General features: G+C 40.4%; 1 protein-coding gene across 1 annotated transcript in view; it reads right to left on the reverse strand.

Moving 5' to 3' along the window:
• Positions 1–15,859, reverse strand: part of rnf152 (ring finger protein 152) — a 52,457-nt gene extending 36,598 nt beyond the window's left edge. Inside the window, exon 1 of the mRNA XM_044176722.1 lies at positions 15,482–15,859. The gene's annotated coding sequence lies outside the window, so the exon portion shown is untranslated. The remainder of the gene's footprint in view (positions 1–15,481) is intronic.
• Between the last annotated feature and the right edge of the window lie 442 nt (positions 15,860–16,301).

A 16,301-nucleotide genomic window follows, 5' to 3' on the forward strand; every position in this document is an offset into this window, starting at 1 on the left:
CTGCATGTTTCGTTTAAAAAAAGAAAAATATGAAATCTTTTCAGCTATCCCTGCGTTTCTCAGCTATACTTCTGACCATGCGTGCGTGCGCATGTCTTTATGTACATGCATGTGTGTGTCAAAAGGGTCAGTTCCCTCCGCGCCACATGAGACCATCAACCTCCCCACTGGCAAGGTGCTGGAGGAAGCCTCGCCGGCTGCCATGGAGACTCACAGACACTGAGACACCCAAAGTAGCAGAAGGGAAAGCTGACTGGCCCAGTTTGTCATTCTGTTTGTGTGCTGATACAGATTTAAAAACTGGTAAAGCAAAAAGAAAAAGGGGGGGCAAAGTCAGTGAAGCGCTTCCCCGTGGCAGTAAAGACACATTAGAGGCCCGGTGGAGGATTTGTGATGGATGAAGTAAATAGGATGCTGCTGCAGACTCCCTGGTGGCCAGGATGATATGAGGATGTTTTTTTTCCTGCTTTGCAGTGAGTTATCTTCTGAGGAGCATGTGTAAAATTCGCAGAGATATTTAATTTTAATGTATGATATAGAAAACCATTTTTAGTATGTGGATTGCACAAGAAAAGAGCATTCTCCTGTGCCATATGTGACAGACAAGTCTATCAGTATTAAAAGCAATCACACACATGACATCTAATTTCGACAACCCATCATCGCACTGTATCCTTCCCAGATGAAAATGAAAGAAATGAAAATGATTCATTTCAACACCCTTTCCCCTCCATTCCCACCACCCATGACTTGTTTTACGTCCAAGAACGATCTGTGGAATGGCCGCCAGGCATATAAATCTGGCTACGAGGACAGGCTCACTGGCAGCGCTAAACAGAGTGAGCGGTGGTAAAATCCAAAGGCAGTACGTCTTTATTACTGTACGGTGTGAATGGATGGAGCGAAAAAGGGGCACCAAGAGATCTGATTCGAAATGTGAAGTGGCGGATGGAGTGGGAAAGAAAGGAAATGTATCATGTTTTCCATTTGGTACTGAAACTATCACCTGTCACATAAGTCAGTCAATCATACCTGGGGGGCTAAAATAGATCAAAACATGAAAAACTAAGTGTGGTGTGATAGAAGTTTGCATCCTTCTGGACGAATCCTGGGCTGTAGGCTGTACACGCCATTACTGTGGTGGCACCTCACTTGTAAACCTGCATATGAAACTAATGTATATAAAGGATTTTACTTTTTAAAACACGTTGCAAACAAAAGAATGATCATTAACAGCTAAAGACCGAGCGATTTGCCTACACGGGGCCGACGGTTGCTGACTTGGTACTATGTTTCCCGCCAAAATTCTACTTTTACAACATTGCGTGATCCAGATTTTTATAAAAATGATGCATTTCTTCTGATTACAATACAAGAAATCATGAAGTTTGATGATTTAAACCATAACCTAGCAAGTAATTCCTGCTGGCTTTAACTAGATTCTCCGTACACAGACTACCTTCATCTGTTGGAGGATACGTTTGGCTGATGTGGATGTGTTTGATTTGAACCTCCCTGACAGCTGACTGCTCATGTTTCTTGCCCCATCAGACCTCTTTTTAGCGATGTCACTGTGGTCCCAGTTCTCAAAAAATAACTTCATTACAGTGTTGTAATAAATAAACCATATTATTCTTTAATAGGCATGTTAACATATTAGTTAGTATATAAAAATGAATATTAAATGCTTTGATCTAGATGTTATCGTGTACGTTTGGCATACCATGTCAGTATGCAAATGTTACAATGTTAACATGCTATAATTTAACATGTCAGGTCAAACATGGTAAACATTAGCATCTTAATATGCTAATGTTTAATATGTATTATGCATGTGTGCGGCTAACATTTAAAATTTAGAAGTTTAGCATGTTCGCTTTAGCATTTTACATTTAGCCACTGGGCTAAAAGATCAACCAATTAAACTTATCCTGTCATGACCTGTAGTGGAAATGTTAACCGGCTCAAACCTCTAAATAAAAATTCAGGGGATCACTAAAGTCATTAGGATTCATCCTCTGGGAAGCATGAATGACAAATTTCAATCCAACCAGAGCTGTGGAGATATTTAACTCAGGACCAAAGTGTTGGACTGACAGACTTAGTGCTGCACCTCCAGCATGGTTAAAAATCAAAAACTCCCCTGTTGCTCATATGCCTTTGAGTCTCATGCTGTCTTTCTTTTATCTGCCCTCCTTTCCTTGATCACTCATCTTTCTTCTTTGCTTAATCTCTCCCTCCTCATTGGAGCTCGATGCCAACTTTCCATCACACCACATCCCTTTAGGGGTTGTGTCCTTGCATACCAGAAGAAAAAGGATAAAGGGAAAAAACAAACAATCTCAATCACGGCAGGCGTGTGTTGTGACTCCTCTACCCTACAGACACAACACAGCATGCAGCCTTTTCCACAGAATGTCCCCAAACAGGCTCCGCCAGGTTCAAAAGGAGAGGTCACCCTGAAATTTTTTTTTTTTTTTTAACAAAGACCTTCCCCTCCCGGGATAACAACCATATTAACAACTCTCCTCCTGGGCCCCAGCCTGCCAGAACCTGACAGAAAAATATGAAAAAAACAAAAAACAAAATAAAATACACCCACTGTACCCCGTCTGACTGCAGCTCAACCAAGCCACCACTGCAAGCCAATTTTTACGAGATGAAATAGCTTTCATATTCAATCCCCAAGTCAAATCTGAAAGTAAAATTAGAAGCCCAAGGCTAGGAAGTGTGAGAGCAGGGAGATATCTGCTTACCTGGCTGGCAAAAACACGACAGAGGATGGAAACAAATTTTAAAAAAGAATAATAAAAAACAGGGGATTTATCTTTTATAGCCTCTGTACACTCATTGGGTCACCATATGCTGCTGCTGTTGATCCTTTTCTCATGATGCTTTCATGAAGAGCGGTTGTCACAGATTGTGTCATGTCCCTGTAATAAATAATGAAGGCCTGTGCGAGCTGGCGAGGCAGGCGGCCCCAGATGTTGGAATAAAAGAAAAGTGGGTCAGGTGTCTAGCTGATGCTAACCACACGGCTACATGAGCAGACAGCGCTGAGTATTTGGCCTAATCAGGAAACAGCACTAAAGAAGGGATGGTTATAATTTGTAATGCTTTAAAACTATATGCAAAACTGGTCACATGACAGCCGTCAGTTCCACCTGAGGCGAGCGGTGTGTAAATTCAGATCATGGGGAGTTTGTTGGATGTAGTTCATCGGGCTTCATTAAAGGTGAAGAGGTCAGGTGCAGGAGTTGTGTCACCTGTGTTGTAAATGACTCCCAGGGGGTCTCCCATAGCTATGTCAATACATCATTCACTGTGCTGGGGGTGGGGGTGGGGGTATGTATTGTGGACCTTCACAGTTCAATGATGTTACACAAGCTCATCCATCTAAAATACCACACATCCATCACCCTCCATATCTGACAAACACTGTGCTGAAACACAGCCAGCCAACACTGGATCATCGTGCAAATCCCGCCGTTTACAATGTGCCTCTTCCTCTCCCGTCGTAAATCGACCATAAACAATCCATCTCGTCAATCATATCTGGATCATTTGACGACTCACGCGCCGCGCCCTTGTCAAATTAAAGCTCCTTATTCAGGGTAATAAAAACAATTATCACTGCAAAGTTAAAAGAGCCTCCTCTGGTCTTTGCTCACTCATAAAACCCAATTACACATGAGGTTTATTAAACGAAAACAACATTTATTAACGCCTCTAAAAAGGCTCATACTACATGTCTGTGGCTTCATGATCAGTATTTTCCTCACCATAATGACCATGACATATATACTGTCTATGATTGCTGTGTCTTGCACCCTTAGGTTTCTTACACTACACTGTCACCCTGTAAGTTTTATAAATACTACAGTCAATTATTTGTGGATGTCCCAGTATTTCCATGCATGGGCAAGTCCTTTGCACCTAAGCCATGTTCAGACAAAAAAAAAAAACAAATTCACAAAAAATACATAAAATCCTGGATGTTGCTGCAGGTACCCAGTGAGAAGATTTGACACCAAGCCACTGCGTCTGATAAGCCTGCACATAATAAATACAATGAGGTAAGACTGTACAACACTGGAAAGTTATCATGGAGGCAAATGTTTGCTGCTGTAAGACATTTTGTATTCTGTGCACTATTTTCTCACATACTGAGGCAATAGTTCCCTTGTTAAATAATTCTTACGATTTAAAAACTGAAAATCATTGTGAAATTATTTATAGGCAATTAGTCTGCATTAGCCCATTTTAAAATAAACTGTTCAAGATGTCAGTCGACAGTTTTAAATTAAAATCTCTATGTTTTCCAAAGCAAAATTCATCTCTAACAAGTCCACTGTTAACCCAGCATGGGACCTGAGGAGGTGCATGCATTATTATGACATATATTGTTAGGCCTCATATTTATGCAATATCAAGGTCATGTTTTCGTAGTTTTACACACAAATCGTTTTTTTATCACGATATGAAGAATAATTTTATAGTATAGTCTATTTTATGGTTACATAAAGTCCACGACTGGCCAACCTGATTTGGCTTGGTGGGAATAAACTGCTGCTCCATCTCAAAGATAGAGATTAACAGCGGACTTGGCACAATACTACACTGTTCATGTTACAAAGTATTCTACCTGGAATGTGCACTAGAGCTGTCACTAAATGTCACAAAAATCAAGTTCGAACAAACGCAACAAAACAAACGGAGCACACTTGTAATATTAATTACTATAAATTATAAATTAATTTTCTACATGGATCCATCTGCATTTTAAATTCAGGGAGCTATTTTCTGACAATACTAGTAAAGCTCATTCGGCCCTCTCCATGCATGATCCCTTTGAATTCCTGGAGGAGAAATCATTGTCACTGAGGTCAATGCATTGCACTGGAGTAGTATAAAAACCCAGAGTACTGAGGTGTGATGGTACCTTGCAGGTCCGTCCTCGGGGGGGGACACGTATGACCCAATGACGCATGTGTGACACCAGACTGCCGGTGACTCAGAGGAGCAGAGACCTTCATCCTGAAGGCTGGAACATGCTTCATTCACACTTGTCTGCACATGTGCACAAAACATCCACAGGTATGAGGTATTTATTTACTGCAGATGGATCCTTGTGCTTTATCTATATTATCTATATTATCTGGGTGCTACAGTAATGAACACACTTGAGTTAATACACATAATCTTTACTCTCTAAAATGGAACATTCATTCATTTTTATGTTAAAGAACTTGCCCATCTGAACACATTAATGTTCAGATGGTTTTGTTTCCTCTTGCAGCTGCGTTTTGAAGGAACTGGGGTAGCAACTGCATAGCGCACAATGATGTAATCACCAATAATGTGCCACACGCAGCTGGCATGTCCACAGACCATACTGATTTCAAGCGGCCTGCAGCAAGGTCTCTGACGTAATTGCGTACTCATGCAATGATGCTAGAGCCTTTACGCAATATATGTTTTCTCATAATTACACATCCAACAATTTGTATTAGTGTTCTAATGCACTGAAGACACAAATTGGGCTAGAAGAACCCATTTTTTTGCAGCAACATGTCATACAAGTAAAACCACAGGTAGAACTAATAACATTAATTACGGCTGCATTGCATTTAGTATGTAGTAAGTTTCAGGGCCTTGGTATTGCGCTTGCAGAGTGGCAAGACTTACTGATAAACTTCAGTGGAAACCCAGCAATTAATGTTTAGCAGTCATCGAAGCAAAAAATGTCAAACATTCTCTGGTTTCAAATTAATTAAATGTGAGGATTTGCTTTTCCTTGTCATATGACACCAAATGAAATATTTGGGGATTTTGGACTTTTGGTCAGACAAAACAGGCCTTTTTTCTTTTTTTTTTACTTTTTCTTGACATTGCATAGACAATCAATTTATCGAGAAAATAATTGTAAAAGTAAACGATTATGAAAGAAATTGTTAGTTGCAGCCCTAGTTTATTGACAAAAAATAAATCGGCAATAGTTTTAATAACTGATTAATCATTTATCAAGCAAAAATGCCAAACATTGAATGGTCCCAGCTTGTCAAATGTGAGGATTAGTTGCTTTTCCCTGTTTTATGTGAAAATAAATTAAATATATTTGGGTTTTGTCAGATAAAACAAGCAATCAGAAGACATCACCTAAAGAAATTTTGATTTTCGCAATTTTTGGCATTTTCTAGACAAACCACTTAATCAATCGATTAAAATAAATAATCCACAAATTAATCAATAACACAAATAATTGTTAGTTGCAGCCCTGCTGATGCTATTAGTTACACCGATGCTTTAGCTGCTATGACAAGTCAAATGTCTGCTGTGGAAAAAGTGCTTTAACAAAAATATTTTTGTTCACACACCACCACGACTGGAATTTACCAGAATGATAGACTTTACATGTGTATCACAAAACAAACTACATCTGCTGTCATCACGGAAGTCGCAAAAACAACTACCTATACATCCAATATGGCTACTGGAGGGTGCATTACGCCACATGAAATCAGTCTAAACTGGACCTCAGAATGGTTGTAGGGAGACTAACCTACCTCCAACAGACTCATTTTAACAGACTTGGGTGGTTGTAATTTCCCACATTGAAACAGAAATTAATACACATAAAGACAGATGTTTTATGTTTAAACTGCAGTATCCACAGATATCATCCAGCCGATATTCTGTCAGTGTCATGTACGGAGCGAAGCCCCCTCCGCAGATCCAAGTTTTCTTCTTCTCATCAACTTAATGGATTGTGAAAGCAAGGTAAATGGTTTTCCCACTGACAACAGAGGATGCATTAGTCTTCACTATTCGTCACCGTTTACAATCCATCCTGCAAACGGAAATAACAGCATCTATCATCAGAGGAGACACCCACAAAACAAACGGGAACGCCGGGGAGACGATGACTGATTCAAATTGGATCCTTTTCAGGAATCACAGAAAAAAGGAGAAAGCTGAGCCAGATGCCACAGGTTCATGGCTGTCTCCCCCCAAAAAAGCATTAAATACTGTCATTAAGGATAGATGGACAAGTCAGCGGGTGTATCAATGCGCCTGTATGTATGCACGCAAGCCTCATTTTAGATAGAGCAGCTAAACAAATGGAGTGTCAGGCAACAGGAAAGAGAAACACGGCAGTATCAGCTCACAAGCCTGCTGCAGACAATCACAACCTTGATATCAGGAAATTAAGAGCACAGTGATAACTGCATTAAATAACACATCTACTGGCGTGTGCAATCCTCTGAAAACATCTCAATTTGTGGGATAACCTTGGAGGTCTAACACTGCGAATTACTTCTGTCATCTTCCCTCGATTGCCACTTTAAACCTCATCCTCTTCTCTCCTGTTTCCTTTTTTTTTTAAACGGCAAATTAAATTTACCCAAGCAATGCATGTATTTCAGTCTGCCCATTCAGCCTCTCCTTCTGCTGAGGAGAACCCGCCCCCCCCCGGCAGATACGGAGACCTTACCTTATTACAGAAGGTCAACGCTGGCACCCCATCAATTGTCAGGAAGCTCTCAAAGAGCTTGAAATTGATTCATCACCAACAGCTCTTTCAGAGGGGATCATGAGACAAACATTATGAATAAAAATGTACAGAAGTAGTGCGATGAGGAGGAGCAGAGGTGAAGGCCACAGTGGAGATCTGAACAGTCAGAGGAAGCAAAAGCTAAAAAATACGTCAATTTAATATTGTATCATGATGATAAGACTAATGTAAATCTGGGACTGCAACTACCTTAATTTGTTTGAGTATACAGTAGTGTACAGTATACCGTAGCGTCATCACAAGCCATCCCTTTCAGCAGTCAAAGTGATTTTCAAAAGCATTTTTGTACATTTTTTTATTTGAAAGGAGGAAAAAACAACTTTGGAGATATCAGAAACTTCCCTTTAGTCAATCTACCCTTTTATTCTCAAAAGAGAACATAGTACACGTAATCTGAAGAACAGATCTACATATACAGCATGCTACAGTAGGAAAAAAAACTAACATGTAGTTTTATGTGCCCTCGGTGACATCTTCAAATTGCTTGTTTTGTCTGACCAACAGTCCAAAACCCAAAGATATTCAGTTTATAATGATATAAAACAGAGAAGAGCTGCAAATCCTCACATTGGAGACGCTGGAACAAGAATGATTGACATATCAAATTTCTTGTCAGTTTCTGTCATTGACTAATCCAGAGGTTCTCAAACAGTGGAATTAAAGTTTAATGATGCTAGCAAAAGCATTAAGATCAAGATTAAGTTTAGCAAGATTTATCAAGAAAGCAGAAGAACATGAAAAGTACAAGCTGAATAGTGATGTGGAAGAAAAACAAGTAATGGTCATCAAGTTAACCAAGATATGACATTAGATATTTTTTGTGTCTAAACTTTTCTTGCATTTTCTTGCACAACAGGAACTTGTGTAAATGGTGGAAGGAATACAATTCATGATGTTGATTAAATTATTTCAATAAAATAGCCCAGATTTTGCTAATAGTGTTAATGGATGAGAAAAATTAAATAGGTTTCTAAAAGGATAGGAGGCATATGTGATTCCAAATGAAGGAAAGAGAACAAGTTTGAGAATCAGTCGACTAATCAATTCCAGTTTCAGTGCTAGTCTCATTTCCAAAATATCATCAGATCTTGAGGTATTTGGTCGAAAAAGTAGTGATATTTGAAGTTCAGTGTAAAATGGCATATGACAGCTATATGGGGAAAAAACATGCAAATACGAGATACCATCAAAAAGCTGGATCTGGTCTAAACTATTCATAAATGCCAGCCCTCAGAGACCAAACACAGTATTCTCTGTTGATACAGAATATTAAACAGGTGCAGTAAAGTGCTGTGTGGATGAGAGCCAACAGTCTCATGGGCTGCCACTGAAATTATTTGTTTTCTTCAGGTAGCGCAGTAAAGTAAATAAGCTGTTCTTTTCATGCTTCTCATGTCTGTCTGAACAAGTGTCTCAGTGTTTCCTGTCACTTCCTGTTTAGGTTTGCTGGGCATTTGCTAGACCTGGCCACTTCCTCCTCTGAACGCTTAACTCATGCTGCAGATAGTGATTGTGAAATTAAAACCTTGTATTAACACAGCAGGAAGTGCACATTATCTGTCTTGTTTGCCTGAGATCAACACAGCATTGAAGAGAAACGGTGGAGACGCTGATGCTCGGACTAAAGTGGTTGCAAAACAAAGCATTGCCACATCAAGAGAACAGATTACTACATTTCATTTCTGCCTCAGAAAACTCCTTCAGAACTGACAGAGTGAGAATAAAAACTCCATCATGCCTTTTGGGCAAACACACATTATTCCAACAGTGCTCCAAACCCTTTGTCCTGCGATGAAAAACAATCCAGAAGATATCAAAGCTACATATTTTTTTTAAAATACTGAAATCCCAGAGCTCACCTACTGCAACAATATGACGAAAACAAAAAGATAACAGTCTGTGAACTCTGGGCAAAGGAAAAAACTAAATCAATATGGTAAAACTCCTGACACAAGTTACCCAAGAGCCCGTAAAGGCCGCTTTCTCCCAACAGATGGGAACCAATTAGCCACCTGACTCCCAGAAAACACTTGGGCAGCCGTGTGCAGCCAAAATGCAAATGAAGGGAAAGGTGGAAGCGGACCTGCCAACGTCTTGGGAGAGGAGAAATTAATGAAGGAGACAGCGGAGGTGCAGTTTTGGAAAATGGAAAGAGAATAAAGTGGGAAATGATGTATGGAGGGTTACGCAGAGCTGGACTGAAGGTCTCCAGAGAGGTTACAGAAACAACGAACAGAGGGCAAAAATATCTGTTGATGGAGAACATTGTCTAATTCTGCCGGCGGTGAATCCTCCATCAGCCGACATCAACATCAGCTCGACATATTCAATTTGAGGGTAACATGAAATCATTGATCTAGTTAATGAACATCTTGTCATATTTATTTAAGCACTGACTAGACCAGAGGCTGCCAGTACTGCAGAACATCACAACTTTCAATCACAATTTTAAGGATAAAAATCGGGTTAACCCAGCTGTGCTCTACCCCATTCTTCGTAACACATTGCTGTTGACAGGGCAAAACCTTGTATTTAAAAAAATATTAAAAAGTTCAGGAACTAAGCTGCTAATTAAGCCTCATTAACATGACTGTTTTCAAAACGCATCCAAAGGGTTTTAAGAAGGAGTAGGGTTGTGGTTAGATAGCATTTTAGCTTATCTGAGTCCATTATGAAATCCGCTTACTAAATCTGAATCCTTCGAACACGAATCCTTCAAAACCCTTATCAAATCCGATTTTCAGCTTTCAGCATTTGTAAGTAACTTAAATAAAACCAGAACCATGCTGCAGTTACAAATATCTTTATTTAGGGGTCACAAATTTGTTTTAGCAGAAAGTGTAAAATGTCCACATCGTGGAATTCAATTTATTACAAAATGCAGAAAAAGTAATATAGATAATAGCTAGCTACATTAGCGGTCTTGAGTTATAACTGTCACGTAATCTGTGACGTGGATAGTTACAGAATATTACTATTATTATTACTAACTGATGCAGTTTACGCGACTGTTGTCTCAGCTGTACTCAGTGCTAATTAGCAAGTGTTAGCATACTAACGTGGTAAACTAACGGTGAACATGGTAACATTATACCTGCTGCACATCAGCATGTTAGCATGCTGACGTTAGCATTTAGCTTAAAGCACCACTGAGTGCAGCCTCACAGAGCAGCTAGTGGCTGTAGACTCTTAGTCTTGTTGCCACGTAGTCAGTTAGTTTTAGTCTTTTTGCATTTGTGCAGAAAAAAAATAGATTTTAATTGAAACAAAATGCAAAGGATGATCCAAAACTTAGCTGCCTGCTTCAATTTGACACAGAATAAAGCTGCAACCTTTTTGGATGCCAAACTGCTGGCATCAGATTTCAAATATCTCACATCCCTCCAAAGTACGAGAAAGAGAAAAAAAAAAGGACTGGAATAAGATGCCAGGACAAGTTAAACTCTTAAGGACAATTTCAAAGCTGTGAACAGGTCTAAAGCTACGTGACTGAGCAAACTCAAAGGCAATGTTTACCTTCATTCCCTCCGACTGCTCACACAAGGTATCAGGCAGCTGTTAGATAAAGCTAAGTAAATATTGGTAAGTGTAGGCGATATAAGGCGACATATTCCCCCAGAGATTTAGTCGCACTGGCTGAATTCTATAAATCTGCATGATCTGGTGTTCTTCCAAGGACAGCATGAAAAAAATTAAAAGCAAGGGAGAGATATTACACTGTTCCTTAAAAATATGTGCGATTCATTAGAAATCTCATTGATTCTGCTTCGGTTGGGCAAAAGAAAAGTCACTTTTACAACACAATAATACACACTTAAAGGAACAGGTTGATTTTATGTACAAGGGTTTGGACCAAATACAGTATATTGCAAGTTAAGATATTTAGACTCCATCTGGGAGAAAAATTCAGTATTCATTTACTTTCTATCCATTCTCTATCTATCTTAATCTGTTATTTTCTAACAATATATGTCCAAAAGTATATGGACACTTGAACATTACAACCAAATGTGATTGTTGAGCATTTAATTCCAAGACAACGACAACAGCCTCCATTCTTCTGGTTTCCACCAGTTGAACCTGGCTGCAGGGATTTGCTCCCATTCTGCCACAGGAGCATTAGTGAGATCCCAACACCAGGCAGGCCGGTCAAGTTCTTCCACACCAAACTGGGAAAACCATTTCTTTATGGAGCTGGCTTTGTGCAGCGGGGGATTGTCATGTTGAAACAGGAAAGGGACAAACACAAACTGTTGACAGAAAGCTGGAAGAACACCATTGTCGAAAATATCATTGTATGTAAATGTATATAGCGTTAAAAACTTCCCTTCATTGGAAACAATGAAGGGAACAGCCCTAGGCCAGAAGTACACCATGTCCACATAATTTTGGCCATATAGTCTATCTTATCTCATTCGTGCTGAGGGTTATGAGGATGTTGGCGCCTATGCTAGCATGTGCAGCTCCAGACCTTTGCTCTTTCTCACGTTGTTCTGCATTTTGCTGCAAAGACTGCAATGTTTTAGTGAAATGCCTCAGCAGCTTTTAAATTACTGTGAGCCCAAATCTATGAGGAGGTTTAATAGAACACTTATTTTGTTTAGTTAATTTCCCCAGGTGAGAACCATGCCATTTGGACTCGTCGTCCAAGAATTGGAAGCAATAACAGGCAAAGATTTTCTGGGTAAAATCCAGCTTCTTCTTTGTGTGTTCTTAATCTCAAACTGTATTAACACACTAATACCCCAAATCCATCACACTTCACTTAAAGTGCAGAGTGCAATCAGATTTGTTTTGACTGCTTGAGTCTCGCCGCCAAATTCTCTAACCTGGCAGGTTGACCGCAAATCTGTCCAATAAATAAGCAACTTTTGAATTCATGTGACTGTTGTTTAGAGGACTCAGCCAGTGTGAACTTTAAGCAAAACCAGAAATGTAAGCCTCCCTATAATAGTTTGATCCAAAGACTATAAAATGTAGATGTGTTCTGTGTGGACTAGCTTTTCTATCGCTTAATACTGGACGTACAATGTGTCTGAATGACTACACTGACTGAACTCTTACGTTAAGTCCTACTTGTCCTGCATCCTCATTGTTCCTGCAACATGTGGACCTGTTTGTACTGGTTACTACATCGTCTCCTCGTGAGTCACCAACACTGATCCCTGTTCAGTAACTACACTGTAAATGCCATGCACATGTTGACATGAATGGCGTAACAGTTTCACACTGGATTAGAGATACAGAGACAGGAGCATAATCTTGACTGAAAACCTCCAAACAGCCACATCTAAATGACTGTTTTCATTACCGATTACTATTCAGTTTCAATTATTTAATCTTTGTCAAAAAAAATTAAAAATAACCATCACAAGACAAATTGGCCAACTGCCCTGGAGCCCAAGAACACCCTGGGCCCCAACAGCTTCACGCTTACCGTGTGTCAACTGGGTGGGAATATGCAGCACTGAAGGACAAAGTCAACTGGCATGATAAAGTCCTTATATACATTATATAAATTTGGAGGATTTATCAGACATAGATTAACATAAAAATTGATGCATCATATGATGTGAAATCCTGACTTTTAACCACTAGAATTGGTCAAGCTACAAAAACTCTTAATCCTACATTTCCCATAATGCAGCTGACCCGCATCTTTGGTTAGATCCTCTCTGTCTGGTCCACGTCTTTCAAATGCCATGCCCTCGGGCTTTCATTTAAAAATGTAAGGTTTCCAAGCCGAAGCCGAGACAATGCATATGACTGTGTTGGGATTCAGGTAGGGCAGGTTTGGTTATTAGCAAAATATCAAAGATATCTATAAATATTAATGCAATAATTAATATAATCTAAATTATTAATATGGATGAAGAACTATGGGGCACCACCCTGTAATCAAGGACCAATAATCAAACGTGAAAAACAGTCTCAAAAGGTGGCTGTGCTCAAAATGCTGTACGATCTTACATTAATAATGGTGGACAGTGAAGGGTGAAGTCCGAGCACTGACCGTCGCAACTGGCTGTTAATCCAACACGTACACACAGTAACCACAGACGATTCAGTTTATCTTGATGTGTATCTATATTGATTTGCGTTTAATAAAATTATCTTACCACAAATTTGGGGTCAGGTAGTGCCCCAGCGTAGACCATACACATTGCACAAGAGGAGGGAAGGAACTGGAGGGAAATAAGGACCCAGTAGCTAATTTTTGCCTCAAGGCCCCTAAACAGGTTAATCTGGTCTTGAACACAATCTTCAAATTCCTTGTTTTGTCCAAACAACACACCAAACCCTAAAGGTTTAACAACAACAACAACAACAACAACATGAAACAGAGAAAAGGGACAATGGTTGTCAATATATTTTCTGTCAATCAACTAACTGATTAATCGACTAATCTGAACACACTGACCGTCATGTTGTTGTATACAAACTAAATAAATCCACAGTAGATAGCATGCTGAAGGCCGCTGCAGTGAGACTGAACAGGGAACGAGACAGACAATAGGTGATATGTTGCCATCTATACAGCTGTAAGCACACATACAGTGGCCACTTGATAGACTGCCATCTACAAAAAAAAAAAAAATCAGCGGGCTGATTGATTGATTTTACAGACAAAAGGGAAACAGCTCACAAAGCAGTAAAGGTTTACTACAATCAAACTGACATAAACTCTCATTCTAACAGTAATCCTGCAGGCAATTAAGTTAGCCCAGAATTAAGAGTTGACACATCCTAAATGTTGGATGAAGTCCAGCAGCAGCAAATCAGGCTTTTGGAGAAAGAAAGAAAAAAAGAGCAGGGGGGATTACAAGGTTTTTCTAATTCATGGAGGAAGAAGAAGACCTACATGAGAAAGGAAGAATGCAGCATTCACCGAGTGCAACCAAACTTTAAATCATGGCAAAGAGAATGCAGACTTCTATTAGACAATCTCCTTGCTGGAAATCCTCCTCATCTGACCCATTTCTTTTTTTACATTTCACAAAACTGCAAACAACAAGCGCTGCATCAGGCAGAACATGGATGGCCTGTGGCACAGCTGGAGCGCTTATCAATTCTAACCCTGCATCTGAAAACACACTGGAGAGACAGGAAACAAGCCACTCAACATTTCATTATCGCCCTGCACTTCCACTCCAGAGGTGTTTGAAAGTAAAGATGCGTTTGATAAATAAAACCCAGCTTTCAATATGACACTAAACACACAGATGCTAATTGCAGGAGGTGCCTGGAGGGTGAACTCTAAGTGTCTCTAAAGCACACACACAGAAAAAACACAAATTCCCGTTTACAAGAATGCAGAAGTTAGGTAAAGCTAAAAGTGTATTGGTTTTTAACCAGGGCCAATCACTGTAACAATGGGTTACAATGACATTAGGGCAACTAGCAAGACCCCCACTGTAAGCTGTCTGCTGAAGGTGCAGGTATTCAGATAACAGCACAAAGGACGTCTGATAGTGAGACAGGATCATACTGATTCAGATAAAGCAATATAAATATCTGTAAATCATTGTAAAGAAATATTAAGCTACAGTAGGTGTCAGGTAAGAGTATGAGTGGGAATAAAACTAAATCAAATGTTTCAAGTTCATCAAAACACAACTAAAAGCAGCGTTTATCATAGTACAGACTCCTAATTCTTATTCCAATACTTGCACCTAAATTAATGCTACAATCATGCGTTTCGTGTGGCATGGCACAATGCACATGCAAAAGTGTGTAGACAAAGCCTAACCAGGAGGAATGCTGCTCCCACCTTTCACGGCAAAACAAAGCAATCCTCCCCTCTGAAAATAACTTTGTTGTGTTTCCTCAACGCTCCGTAGCCTTTCAGCCAGACTCCATCCAATAAATCATCATTTTAAGACGGAGGAGATATCTAGAGCTCACCTTTTGTTAGTTCCTCTGTAGGATCACAGCAGCAGCCCTCCCTCTGTCTGTGGGTGTCTGCTCTCCTCCGCTCCTCCGTGCATTTAATCGGGGCAGCAGCAGCAGCGTTTGCGAAATTGTTGATGCGCGCTTCGCCTTGTTTAGTGGGCGGCGTGCTTGTTGTTCCTCTGTTTCAAAGCAGCGAAAACACCCAAAAGCCCTCCCACTCCTTCCTCTCTCTGAAAGCGGACACGCCCTCTCACTGTAAGAGAAAGACAGACACGTATCTACACACATTACAGGCTTCAGGTGGCACGCTGAGAATAAAGCCGTGTCCCTACAGGCGGCTGTGTGATGTGATGTCTGGCCGGCGGTGAGCAGCACGAGCAGGCAGCCAGGAGTCCTGCTGCATCGCTGCGCTCCGCTGGCTTTAGACGCTCTGGCTGCGCTGCAAAAAATGTCCATCCTGACATGGCTTTGTGGTCTCTGACACAGTTTTAAAGTCGCACAGAGGGGCACAGCCTTACCTTTTTGTGCTGGGTGTCGTGTTTGTGCCCCAATGGGACACTTCCATGCTTTCTGTTTGCCCTAATGTAAAACGCACACGTGAGGCCCAAATTCCCCCACTGGTTGACCCAATTTGGTGGCTGCCCAAATGCACCTCCGATTTCCCAAGTACCTTCCTGTCACCCATCCCTCTGAATTATCCAAATTCCCCTCTGTTCACGTCTTTCTTGTTGCTAAAATGCCCCTCTGGTTGGTCCAATCATCCCTTTAGATCAGCCCAAATGCCCTGCTGGTTGGCCTAAACACCGCTCTGGTCAGCCAAAACGCCCCTTTG

The sequence above is a fragment of the Siniperca chuatsi genome, linkage group LG19 (assembly GCF_020085105.1).
Source record: "Siniperca chuatsi isolate FFG_IHB_CAS linkage group LG19, ASM2008510v1, whole genome shotgun sequence".
NCBI classification, from domain to species: Eukaryota; Metazoa; Chordata; class Actinopteri; order Centrarchiformes; family Sinipercidae; genus Siniperca; species Siniperca chuatsi.